The 14,685-nt window shown below is 42.3% G+C and overlaps 1 protein-coding gene across 1 annotated transcript in view; it reads left to right on the top strand.

The window, feature by feature from the left end:
- The window catches only part of LOC126278756 (odorant receptor coreceptor-like), a 53,808-nt gene that overhangs the window by 29,984 nt on the left and 9,139 nt on the right, over nt 1-14,685 (top strand). The window lies entirely within an intron of this gene.

Raw genomic sequence — 14,685 nt, 5'->3', positions numbered from 1 at the left:
GAGAGGAATAGGTCGGTCCGTACCGGGACTTCCACCGACGTTGCCTCAGCCAGCCCCCATTTTCTTCTCGAGCCGTCGGTTCTTACTTGGCGTCGGCGCCGAGAGACATCCAGGCCGCCCCGTCTCTACCTCCGCTACGCAGTCGAGCGTGTAAATGGTGTCTCGTGCCGCCTCTTGAGCCGCAGACTACTAACTCCTCCCCTCGCAGGTGAAACTCTTGCTTGGCGCCCGCCTTTTCTACTGCGTCGCGCCTTTTTTTCAGAGCAAACCATGCCCGCGACTAACTTTGCACAGAACGTATGAATTTAGAGACTATTTCATGTGTTTCTTTGTAGTTGCATAATTATTGCACTTCCTGTCGATCTCATTTTTGAGACGTGCAAAATGGCTAATGGCTAAGCAGGGATGGCTAGAGGACAAATGTAAGGATGTAGAGGCTTATCTCACCAGGGGTAAGATAGATACTGCCTACAGGAAAATTAAAGAGACCCTTGGAGAAAAGAGAATCACTTGTATAAATATCAAGGTCTCAGATGAAAACCCAGTCCTAAGCAAAGAAGGGAAAGCAGAAAGGTGGAAGGAGTATGTAGAGGGTCTATACAAGGGCGATGTACTTGAGGCCAATATTATGTAAATGGAAGAGGATGTAAATGAAGATGAAATGGGAGATATGATACTGCGTGAATACACTCCTGGAAATGGAAAAATGAACACATTGATACCGGTGTGTCAGACCCACCATACTTGCTCCGGACACTGCGAGAGGGATGTATAAGCAATGATCACACGCACGGCACAGCGGACACACCAGGAACCGCGGTGTTGGCCGTCGAATGGCGCTAGCTGCGCAGCATTTGTGCACCGCCGCCGTCAGTGTCAGCCAGTTTGCCGTGGCATACGGAGCTCCATCGCAGTCTTTAACACTGGTAGCATGCCGCGACAACATGGACGTGAACCATATGTGCAGTTGACGGACTTTGAACGAGGGCGTATAGTGGGCATGCGGGAGGCCGGGTGGACGTACCGCCGAATTGCTCAACACGTGGGGCGTGAGGTCTCCACAGTACATAGATGTTGTCGCCAGTGGTCGGCGGAAGGTGCACGTGCCTGTTGACCTGGGACCGGACCGCAGCGACGCACGGATGCACGCCAAGACCGTAGGATCCTACGCAGTGCCGTAGGGGACCGCACCGCCACTTCCCAGCAAATTAGGGACACTGTTGCTTCTGGGGTATCGGCGAGGACCATTCGCAACCGTCTCCATGAAGCTGGGCTACGGTCCCGCACACCGTTAGGTCGTCTTCCGCTCACGCCCCAACATCGTACAGCCCGGCTCCAGTGGTGTCGCGACAGGCGTGAATGGAGGGACGAATGGAGACGTGTCGTCTTCAGCGATGAGAGTCGCTTCTGCCTTGGTGCCAATGATGGTCGTATGCGTGTTTGGTGCCGTGCAGGTGAGCGCCACAATCAGGACTGCATACGACCGAGGCACACAGGGCCAACACCCGGCATCATGGTGTGGGGAGCGATCTCCTACACTGGCCGTACACCTCTGGTGATCGTCGAGGGGACACTGAATAGTGCACGGTACATCCAAACCGTCATCGAACCCATCGTTCTACCATTCCTAGACCGGAAAGGGAACTTGCTGTTCCAACAGGACAATGCACGTCCACATGTATCCGTGCCACCCAACGTGCTCTAGAAGGTGTAAGTCAACTACCCTGGCCATCAACATCTCCGGATCTGTCCCCCATTGAGCATGTTTGGGACTGGATGAAGCGTCGTCTCACGCGGTCTCCACGTCCAGCACGAACGCTGGTCCAACTGAGGCGCCAGGTGGAAATGGCAAGGCAAGCCATTCCACAGGACTACTTCCAGCATCTCTACGATCGTCTCCATGGGAGAATAGCAGCCTGCATTGCTGCGAAAGGTGCATATACACTGTACTAGTGCCGACATTGTGCATGCTCTGTTGCCTGTGTCTATGTGCCGGTGGTTCTGTCAGTGTGATCATGTGATGTATCTGACCCCAGGAATGTGTCAATAAAGTTTCCCCTTCTTGGGACAATGAATTACGGTGTTCTTACTTCAATTTCCAGGAGTGTAGTTTGACAGAGCACTGAAAGACATGTGTGTTGATAACATTCCATTAGAACTACTGACAACCTTGAGAGAGCCAGTCCTTACAAAACTCTACCATCTGGTGAACAAGGTATAAGAGATGGGCGAAATACCCTCAGACTTCAAGAAGAATATAATAATTCCAATCCCAAAGAAAGCATGTGTTGACAGATGTGAAAATTACCGAACTATCAGTCTAATAAGTCACTGCTGCAAAATACTAACGCGAATTCTTTACAGACGAATGGAAAAATTAGTAGAGATCGACCTCGGCGAAGATCAGTTTGGATTCCGTAGAAATATTGGAACACGTGAGGCAATACTGACCCTACGACCTACCTCAGAAGCTAGATTAAGGAAAGGAAAACCTACGTTTCTAGCATTTGTAGACTTAGAGAAAGCTTTTGACAATGTCGACTGGAATACTCTCTTTCAAATTTTGAAGGTGGCAGGGGTAAAATACAGGGAGCGAAAGGCTATTTACAATTTGTACAGAAACCAGATGGCAGTTATAATAGTCGAGGGACACGGAAGGGAAACAGTAGTTGGGAAGGGAGTGAGACAGGTTTGTAGCCTCTCCCCGATGTTATTCCATCTGTATATTGAGCAAGCAGTGAAAGAAACAAATGAAAAATTTGGAGTTGGTATTAAAATCCATGGAGAAGAAATAAAAACATTAAGTTTCGTCGATGACATTATAATTTTGCCAGAGACAGCGAAGGACTTGGAAGAGCAGTTGAACGGAATGTCTTGAGAGGAGGATATAAGAAGAACGTCAACAAAACCAAAACGATGATAATGGAATGTAGTCGAATTAAATCGCGTGATGCTGAGGGAATTAGATTAGGAAATGAAACACAAAGTAGTAGAGGAGTTTTGCTAGTTGGGGAGCAAAATAACTGATGATGGTCGAAGTGGAGAGGGTATAAAATGTAGACTGGAAATGGCCAGAAAAGCGTTTCTGAGGAAGAGAAATTTGTTAACATCGAGTCTATATTTAAGTGTCAGGAAGTCGTTTCTGAAAGTATTTGTATGGATTGTAGCAATGTATGGACGTTAAACATGGACGATAAATATCTTGGACAAGAAGACAATAGAAGCTTTTGGAATGTGGTTCTACAGGAGAATGCAGAAGATTAGATGGGTGGATCACATAGCCAATGACTAGGTATTGAATAGGATTGGGGAGAAGAGAGGTTTGTGGCACAACTCGACTAGAAGAAGGTCTCGGTTGGTAGGGCATGTTCTGGGGCACCAAGGGATCACCAATTTAGTATTGGAGGGCAGCGTGGAGGTTAAAAATCGTTGAGGGAGACCAAGAGATGAATACACCAAGTTGATTCAGAAGGATGTCGGTTGCAGTAGTTACTGGGAGATGAAGAACCTTGCACAGGATAGAGTAGCATGGAGAGCTGCATCAAACCAGTCTCAGGACTGAAGACCGCGACAACAAAAGCATTGTTATTAATGAGATGGTTCCTTGACAACGTGTGAACATTGTTCTCTGAGCAGAGCGTACCACGCATTGCTCTACTGTTTCGACTCATAAGTTAGTTACGGAAACATACGTACACCATTTTACAACCGGTCAAACTAAGCAGAAGCGTGGAAGAAAATATCAGGCCAGTAGGTCTAGACAAAGACAAAGAATGCAACACATCAGTATGAATGAGCTGTAATGATGCGAAACGATTGGTCTCCAATATATGGATCTATCACACTGTTTCATTTCGGCTTCCACTGGCCATGTCGCAAAAGAGATGCACGTGTAGAAACGGTCGATACTGGAGAGATAGTGCAACGAAGAGTACTCGACCACAGCATACCAGAGCGACGTCGGATACATAGAACACAAAGTTCTTCTATGAGGAGAATCTGTGCAGAATATGACTGGAAGCCGCTATCGTGAATATAAGGGACATAGACTGTCTTATGTCCACTGATTCATTGATAATAGAGCTTCAGGACTTGTATTTGACTGAATGAGCAACAGACATACAGTGTTTGCTGATAGCGGACTTATTGGCTCAGAGCAGGTGCTCATGCCACTGAATTTCAGTGATGACATTTTGAACAGTACGTACCGTTTCCGCTATGTAAGGTTTGGCAGATTCACAAGGAATCCGACAAACACCGGCCTCGCACATGTCTAAGTTGTCGTTCAAGTAGCGCAAACGCAGTGCCAACTATACATGTGCCGTCTGGGTCTAGAATGAGGAAGATCAGTGTATTTTCGCCAGTAGAAGATGGCTGGAAGACTCTGCGTCGAAGCATCGTGGCAACAAGTTACAGAAATCCGGCAGCTAATTGATTGATCTATACTACCAGAATGTCTTAAACTTCACAAATTTGGACATGTAAGCGTCGACTCTAGAGTAATGTAGCTACAGCAATGAAATCTGTTTGCGTCGTTAGTTCTATTCCGTCTGTTATGGTCTGCGCTGATGACTCTTGTGCCACTGCGTTGGATATGCTGTTCACAAATGACAAGACTGTAGATACCTTGGAGGCAATGTCGCTGTGGCGAGTTTGGAGGTGTTGTGTCTTAGGGCAAGGACCATTTCAGGTAGTCCTACAGTAGTGACCACATATGGGTTAGACAGTGCTGTGTTGACTGTATAGAGGTAGCTACTAATGTTGGGTAACACAGTGGAATATTATTAAGTTCTCTATGTCTGGGTTAGAGCCGAGGAAACTGAAGATGCATACTGGTATACTGAAAATAATTCCTTACACAGTTAAAAAGATGAAGTCACAGAGTTTTTAGACAATGACGGGAGTCCAGTTGATAGCGTGGACTATGTGTAGGAGGTAATCAGTATCCTGCCTCACATTCACAAGCATGGAGAGTGTAACCTGTCCTGGTGATGTCTTTATCCATTCAAGCAGGCCTGCAACGTCAGGATCACTATGGCCATATATTCGATCTTTCTCAAATTGCTGCAGGAAAAACTGTCAAATGTGTCAAATCCAGAGAGTATGGTAGCTGTAAGACTGATCGGCTTCTTCTTGTCCAATAGTCCGGAAACACCTCATTAAAAAAGAAGTGCACAATATTGTTGCAATGGGAATGGATGCCATCCCATATATCTTACGGTAATTATGTATATCTGGAGTAGGTGGTTCCGTGAAAGGAGAGTTGTCCCATAATGCTAGTCTTCAATAGACACACAACATAATCACGTTCAGCCCTTTATGTCCTGTCGAACCGTAGTATACTTATTTTCATTTCACACTCTGCAATTGTTCCTAAGTCTGTCATCGGTAGACAGCCGTCTCCCGTAGCATGTTCCAGGATCAGATAAGCAAACTGTTTCGTGTAGAACACCGTGGATGGGCTGTGTGCGACTTCATGGACCGCGGATTTTGAAAGCCAAATGAACTCCTTTGGTCTTGGAACATCAGCTGAACAGAATGGTGAGCGTTTTGAAAAGTGGTTTTTAGATAAAAGTCAACAAAAGTAAAACAATAATTACGGACTTTAGTCGAATTAAACTATGTAATGATGAGGGATCTACATTAGGATCTACATTACTGAAAGTAGCGAATGGACAAAATAACATGATGACCTAAGTAGATAGGATATAGATGGAAGATTTGCTATTAGGAGAACAACATTAGCATCGCATATAATTTTTTATGTTAGGAAGTATTTTCTGAAGGCATTTGTCTGGCGTGTAGTCTTGTAGGAAATTGAAATATGGACTATAAGCAGTTCCTACAGGAAGAAAATAGAATGATTTGAAATGTAGTGCTACAGAAGAAAGTTCAATTTTAGATGGATAAATGGAATACTTAAGACTGGTACCGAATCCAGTAGGGAAAAAAGAAATGTGAGAAAAAGGTGGTTCTAGTGCAGTAAGAAGGTACCAATGAATGTCTGGTTTGCGTACGGTAAGACTTTCGGTACGCAAATCATCTGATTATTTGACTTGTCGATCTGACGAAGTAAGCGAGTGTCAGCAATATGTCTCGTGGTCTTATCATGGCGTGTTTATCTTTTGACGTTAGGTCAGACGATAGAAATGCCACTCGCATGCTTAGAGTAGCAGATTGTCGGTGACCAACTTTAAACAGAACTTGATTAATTTTCACACGTATTTATTAAAATAATAAAAATCATAGATATTACGTAACTTGATTCTGGATACTGTTTACAACTGACCATCTGAAGTTCCTTTGGTCTTGGTGCGTTAATCTTATTCTCACATATCTCTGATACTTGACAAAGTGTCTATACATTTCTCTTCATGGCTATTTACAGGAATATGATAATCTTATTAGGCACAGACTGAAACTTGACTATATACAGGTACAGACTAATGTCGACTGGTACAAACTAAGGCAGACTGACTAATCAGAGGTCTATACACTCGTTATAATACCTTGAGCGTTCAGGTATCACTGCGCGAGTGTGATCCGCGAGTAGAAAAGGTTCTATGTTAGCAGCAATCTCATTGGCTGCGTTACATATTAATACACGGATCGGCGGAAGGAAAATTTTGTCCGTCTCTAAGACAGCGCCATCTCGTAGTGCGGAGACGGACGAGCGCTGCGCCTGCGCTGTTGGCTTAGTGGGGCGCGTTCTAGTGGGAAAGTTGTTTACGCGCTGACTACGTGGAAGTATGTACACAACTGAATGTTGACTGCTGTAGTTATGCAGCCGTGAAGGAACCTGAAGTGAGGAACCTGAACTGAGCCATAACGCAATAAACCCGATATTTCCCGATATATGCTTTTTTCTTCTTCGTCTGTTCTTTTCCGGACACCCTGTGCTGTCGTCAGGGGTGGACTGGAGAGTCGCATGTATGTACTACTCTTGATCGCCTAGCACGTGGATGCAACTACGTGACGACGCGGCCGCACTTAAAAGCCACCGGCCCTGATGGCGTGACCTCTGGTCTATAGGGCAATGCAGGATCTCAGAAGTCAGTAGGCGACTTTACGTGCTGAGAACATTTCCTGGTTATCAGGTGACAGTTATGGACTACTGAGTTACTGTAATTCTCGGGCAAAGGCACTAGTGAATTGTAGAACGAAAGAAAGTTATCAGTTATGCGCGTCAGAGTGCCAAAGGATACACCGCCTTAAATATTTACATCTGTACTCTGCTAAACACTGTGATGTGCGTAGCTGAGGTTACTTTCATTGGTATCAGTTATTATGACTTTTCTCTGTTCCATTTACGCGTGTAGCGTGGGAAGAATGATTTGCTTAAACGTCCCTGTGCAGGACGTAACTATTCTAATCTTTCGTCTTCACGATCCCTAATTGAGTGATACTGAGAAAGGAGATTGTTTGATGAAAATATATAGTTATGTGAGAAAAGAATGAGTAGCTACAACCAACTTTTGAAGGGGGAAGTACCATAGCAGAGCCACTGGATAACTTCGACGTGTAATGGGAACTTGTCTACAGAGACTAATTACATGAAAATTGTCATGTACAACAACTAATTCTGACCATTTTTGTCTCCAGGGACAATGTAACACGGCAACACGAGATAATCAGTGACAGCAAATACCCCGTGAATGCATCACTTATGGTTATACAATGGTTAAATAAAAGTGCAATATCTGTGATAATTACGATGACATTTTATGACTCTACTGTGGTTTCTAGAGAAATTTTCGAACAAGGACAAACTGTTTGGTCTAATTTGTCACGCTAGTTTATAAAATTTACATGCCTCTTGATCTATTCAGTTTGCATGTTTGTTGATGCATTTATGTAAATTGATTAATTTGATATTTACTATGAAAATATTCTAATGAGGTTAGGAATCATATTTATCAGCGTCATAAGGAGCATGCAGTGGTACAAAAAGATTTACAGTCAACTATTTCAATATTTTTTTATATATTAATTGTAATAATTTGTATAAGGGGCACTCTGATTTTACAAAAAGTTTACTTTCAGTCAGCGTTGTTCCGTATACTCACAGTAAATTCCTCCTCCAGTTGTAGCCTTTAGCTTACCATGCGTGGCCGGGTTTGGGACTCTGAAACATTTTAAAGGTCAGTGTAGTTGACTGTACTCGGGTGATAGGCCCTAGGACTAAACTTTTCATTCGATTTTCGGAATGATTCACGTAATTCCTTGTATACTATTCAGTTTCCACCAACGTTAATACACGAGAGTTCTATATGGCAAAAAATTACACTGGTCAACAGTTAAAATGTTAAATACAGAGTTTCAGTTGATTCTTGGATATTTGAATCTGACGTGTCCAATGTGAACCCAGAAACGTTTCATCACCCATAAATTTTTTCTAACGGTTAAAAAAAAAAGGTTTTCAAATTAATTAAGGTGTTAAAGCAGTGATTAAGAGGATATAATTTTCTTTAATTCGGCCAACAACTGGCACATTTTGTTTAAGCTATCTGTGAGTTCAGTAATGATAACAATGTTCAACAACTAACTTTTCCCCACATTGCCGCCCAGGTTAAAGTTTTTCGACCTACAAATAAGGAAGCAGATCTGTTACAGATAGGAACTGACCTGCTTAGTGCCAGAGGAAAAAAGCTTTATTTAATGAAATAAGATAATGCAGTGTGCTCCTCAGGTGTGAACTGACAAGTGTAGTGTTAGGCAATAGTGTATTTTCTTAAGCATTGTGTTTTGGAAGCAGGAAAACGTCCCGCAAATGTTAAATGATAAAAACAATTCTTCTTATGTAAGTAGAAAATTCACTTTAAAAAAGTAGAGGCTGTAGGGAAGCAGCCTACTCACGCCGTATGAAATTCACATCAGTCTTTCCATTGTGTGCCACCAGTTTGCTGTAACTAGCTCTGACGTCATAAATGTTGGGCAATACTTTAAAATCAAACAAATAACCTGAAACGTTTCTAGCATGTCAGGAGTAATACTAAATCAGTATGTGTTGAATAGCAGTTCAATAACTTTAACCACTTTCGAAATCTGGACGTTTTTCTGTAAAAATCATTGGCGCAACAGAAAAGAGCTAGAAACTTAAAAATTTATGTTTAGATTCCTTTTGCATAATAATTTAGTTGAACAGTATTCTGGACCTCAAAAGTTAAGATTTTAGTTGAAATTCATAATTTTCTGGTTTTTGTCTTAAAAATTAAGGAAGCAAGATAGATTAAGTAGGTGAATAAATAAAGCTAGGATGTTTAAATTTAAGTAGAAGGGAGATACGCTACAATCATAAATATGTGAGAAGTTTTAACTGAATAACTATAAAACTACAGCGATAGCGTATGTCCAAAAGGCAAGTTCAAATCTCGTCTACTGCGTGTAGTGTAATTAAATTAATTCTCTAGGCCAAAATATTGGACTTAGCCACGTCAGACTATTATTATGATTACTTACCTGTGTGCTGATTGCACATTTAAATTGAGAGCTTCATTGGCCGTCAGCAAAGGAAGCAATGATTTATTGGATAACTTAAAGTGGTGCGTCACTAGCTCAGCGGCTAGTTGGGACAGCGGAATTAATCAGGTGTTCCCTTAGCCGTCCACACCGCGGCTTTATATATAAGAACGCTGCGCGAGAAAAAAAGGCCCCAGTTCTCTCCAGGCGCTGATTAGCACACCACCTGTGCCGGGAGTCGCGTCGCGTCGGTATCATTCCTATAAACAGCCTCGGATGCCGTAATAAGTTACTTGGGATACGCGTAGCCAAAAAATCATTTTCGAGTGAAGTGTTAATACTGGGATGACTTTGATGATCTATCTTCAGTTCGCGTATGTCGTATTTTCACGTGCCGCTGCGTGACAGACAGTCTACCATTATTTAGCGTGGCGTTTGATGAGCATTATCATCAAATTATGGTGAGCATTCACTTAAACATTTAATTGGAACAGTTATAGTTGCATCAGCGCATTAGACTCTGAACTGCTCTGGTAGTTGGATTGTGTGGATTCTTTTGGTCTGTGACTTTCAGAATATAGTGAACCTTTTAGAGTGAATCGTTTTTCATTATGAATCCCAGACAATCTCCTAATTCCTCAGAGCTATAAGCTGTAGCTATAAGTGTATTTTTCAGATGAAGTGGGCACTAGGAATTCTAATTACAGGCTTCACGTTTTGTTAATCACTTTCTGGTTGCCAATATTGTAGTTAGAGAGCCAGTGTTGAGAACGGCAAACAAGAGCATTAAATAAATCATAGGAACATTTTAATCACAATAATTCCACCCGCCGCCCCACATATGGTGCATGTGCCGGGAAATGCTTCTTTTCTACATGACATTACAAAACATTTAATATACATTAATTTTCACCCGCCGCCCCACATATGGTGCACCCTTGGCAAAGACATAACATTTAATAAAAAATAAATTCCACACGCCGCCCCACAAGGCGAAATTTGAATCCTAGGATTAAAACAGGTTACGAGTGTTATTTTGACAATAATACAGAACAGAATAAGTATGGGGTTCCGGAAATCTGTTGTGTCGAGCGCATAGCATTAGTAAGTGGCTAATTACAAGTTTCCTGACTTTCTAACATATAGCGGGAATCTAAGTACCATGTAACAGAAGGCTCTTATGCTTGAGGTATTAGTTCGATTACTTCAAAGTCCAAACATACTGTTCAATATCATCTCTAGAATCACAAATTCGGCAAGTGTTTCATGGATCAAGCCTTCCCACACCATCTCCACCTAACGTCAAAAATATGACTGAAGATTTTGGAATATTGATAACATTAGTGAAATACACTAATATATTTACCAACATTTTGTGGAAAAAGTTACTAGAGATGAATGTAACTCTTGATTCGGTGGTGGAGTCACAGGGTCCTGCACATAAATCTGAAGACTGGCGGTTGGTCACTGACAGCTTGAATGAAATCTTACCACAAAATGGAAATAAGTTTCCGTTCTTTCCTATAGCTCACGCAGTTGGTATGAAGGAAAGTTAAGGGGAGTCTTACTATCTTTTGGTTCAAAAAATCGATTTTTAATTGCATTTTTGGATCCATAAGAGTGTTTAGACTCCACCCCTGAAACGGTTTTACCTAATACGGAACGAAAATGTTTGTTATTCGCGGTTGAACAAAAAAAATGCACCTGCCTGAAATCGGAATTTCTTACGCACCAGTTTTTTTCGGGAATTTCTACTTTATAGCCGCGAAAAATTATTCTATGTGCTTGGCCATGACTAAAACTGACAAAGTGATCAAGAAGCTTAAGACGACTACGGCTTGGCAATCCGACGGCCTTCGAATTCGGTGAAACTGATGCAGAAGGCAATTTGGGCAACGTATTTCCACAAGTGTTCCACGGATGACCACCTACAACACCAGAATTGTCCAGCTGGGGAAAGTAGTTGGTGCAAGTGGCGCATTGCAGAGGCTACCGGACATCTGGACGAATTTCAAAACGACCAGCCGCTCTCCAAATAAGTTCAAAAAGTGATTCATCCGATCTACGAGGCCCTTTCGGAGGACGAGTTATTGTATCGGTGCTTGGGAGGAAACACACAAAATTCAAATGAAAGTTTGAACGCGTGTGTTCGGAAGCTAGCCCCCAACCATTTGCATTCTGGTGTGAAGACTGTGGAGATTGCGACTTTCCTAGCAGTGAGCAGCTTCAACGAAGGCTACTCAGCAATTCTGAAGACCATGACAACGATGGAAGTCACCCTGGGATTCTATTCGACACAGTTCGCCAAGCATTCGGACGACCACCGGATTCAAGCGGCCGAAAACCGCTTGTCACCGGCCCTACGAGCGGCTCTGGAGCAGCGCAGGATGGCCCAGACCAAGCAGAACGCCCTCTATGAGGAAGAGGAAGGGCTAGCTTATGGACCCGGAGTAGCAGATTAAAAGTAAGCTGCATAATATAGGATTGATGTGCAGTAAAAATTTCAAACGCGTTTTCTTTAAATGAATTTGTATCGCGTGTTATTTTAACTTCAAATCTACTGAAACGATTGGCATGATTCTTTGTTTCCGACGAAGCTAACTAAATTGTCTAGGAGTTGCGGCACTGTTATTCCGATCCATCAATTACAAATATTTTTACTTGGCCGACGATGTCGAAAAATCGATGAAAAAAGCCCTATTTTTTTCAAATGGCCGCCATTTTGTTTCCTATGGTCCAAAAAACTTAAGCGAGATACAACTCCGGCTGAACTGTGACATACCGCGCGTGGTCTACATCGAAATTTAGTTTCATTCCGACGGCATTTCCGCCTTTGCTCTTCGACATTTCTGGTCGATGAAATTGTAGTTTGTAGAGTAAACATCAGTGAACATTTTGACCAAGTTTGAAATTGATATCTGTAACAAATCCTGAGAAAAAAGTTCTCAGAGAACATGCTTTTTTCGTACCAAAGATAATAAATCACCCCTTATCTGAACTTGTATCTCTTGCTGTCCGGTACGCAATATGACGACCACGGCAGACATGTGCATATTTCGAAGTCATAGCTACTGTATTTAGAATACAACCTGTGTATCCAAAATTTTGCTACTTCTTCTGCATGTTATATAGCAGAGGTAGAAACAATCGTTATACTGAGAAAAGCTGGCCAAAAAGAGAGTCATCCAGTTCAGGACAGGCAAACGTTATTCATCAACTGCTTGTAAGTACTGACAAAACCTATCTGCCTCCTTTACATCAAGCTAGGTTTGATTAAGAATTTTATGAAATCAATGGATAATGAAGAGAGTGCATTTCTGTTCCTAAAACAAGTTCTCAAAAATCAATAAAGCGAACCTAAAAGAGGGAACATTAGTTGGCTCTGAAATTAGATAACGAACGAAAGATTCACAGTTTGAAAGCCTGTTAAACATGTAACAATCAACTGCACTGTTCACTTTCAAAAAATGTTGTCACAGATTTTGTAGGAAACTACAGGCCTGCACATTACAGAGAACTAGATAGGGAGTTGATTGACAAATAGAGGGTCATGGGGTGTAAAATTTCGTTGAAAATACAGGTGTTGGAGTCCCATCTTCATTTATGATCTGAGAATCACGGCACAGTCAACGACGAACACGGCGAGCGTTTCGATCAGGACATCGCTAAACTGGGAATAAGCTACCAGGAACACTGAAGGAGACTTTCCTCAGCATAGTCGAAAATCTGCCTCACGTACATTTTAGGTTGATAAAATATATTTCATTTAGGTCTTACATTGACTCCAGTAACTGGAAACATTATTGATATGATGACTCACGAATGTGGGCGATGGAAAAGTTATCTAAGAATATATGAAAAAAAGAAAGAAAGAGCCTCTGTTAACTTCAAAAAGCTCAAATTTTGTCGACCCATGTTATCAACAAACGATTTCATTAGCTCCGTTTGAGAAAAACGAGTAATTTCTTGAAAAGAATTGTAATTTAACAATTTTTTTCTGTCTATATATGCTTTACATTGACATATTCTATAGTTACCTGGACGCTCAGTGCTTAAGTGGGGTTCTATCATGCCGAATGCAATGTGTTGTCCGTTTTCCAAAGCATGATCTGACACATCGGATTTCTCAGGACACCACAGACGGAAACACCTCTCGTATTCTTTACGGCGCCGTTCGACAGTACGATTAGTCTATCCAACATCAAACTGTCCCCATCTACTCACTTCTTTGTACACCCCTAGCGTTCTGAGGCCTAAGGACTTACGTTTAGGTGTATCCGGCGAAATGACTTGCAAAATTTTTGTGTTGTTGTAGCCAATTTCCTAAAGTGGCTCATTTCTTTCGGCTGACTTTCAACGTCCGAAATGGTTTCCACTCGATACACAGGGCGCTCACCCAGTACTCGCACTGGAGTGAGCACCAGTGACGACACAGAGACATGCCGATCTGTTGAAGAGGGCGCCGCGGTTACTGACTTCACGCTTCCATGCATTTGTTTGACGTGAGTATCAATCTCTCCTTCAACCCCCTCCCCCCTGCCCCCCGCCACCGCACCACATGACTGACTGACTCTACCGTGACACATTCATGTTTCCATGATCATTTGGTGTCACATGAATATGAAGCTTTCGGTTTCCAAACTAGTGTCGTGTAATAAATATAAATTACTGGCAACTGACTCCGATTTTTTATTATATTAATACAGGATGATTATAATTACAGTTAAACTTTCAAACCGCTGTAGAAATAACTTCACCCGTCAGAAAAACGTCACATTGCAACGGAATATTATCGGAGAAGGGAGAAAATGTATGGCAATAGAAAAATAAATAGTTTCAAAATGTATCAATAGATGACTCTGTAAGCATCATAATTTAATAGTGGTCGACTACAAATGACATACAATTCTCCGTGCACTACACGTTAGCACACCACCACTCGTCTCCTCCTGCATTGCTGTGGTCACTGCTTCCACGGACGTCGAATCAGTTCGTTTCCTCCCTCCACTAGGTTGTACACCAAAAGAACCAGTCTTTTCGAATTTTCGAATCATTCTCTCCAGACCCACGCCTTTTTTCAAACCCTTCGGTGTCCGGAACTGGTATTTCTGCAGAGCGACGTGTGCATGGTAATCATTCGTATCATCCAGCTTTACAAGCAGAACATCGCAGAAACGAAAGGAGTAAAAGCAGAGTAGCCGGCGTTTTTATACCAACTTCAGTGGG

This window comes from Schistocerca gregaria, chromosome 6 (assembly GCF_023897955.1).
Source record: "Schistocerca gregaria isolate iqSchGreg1 chromosome 6, iqSchGreg1.2, whole genome shotgun sequence".
Lineage (NCBI taxonomy): Eukaryota > Metazoa > Arthropoda > Insecta > Orthoptera > Acrididae > Schistocerca > Schistocerca gregaria.
This window is presented reverse-complemented; position numbering and strand designations above follow the sequence as displayed.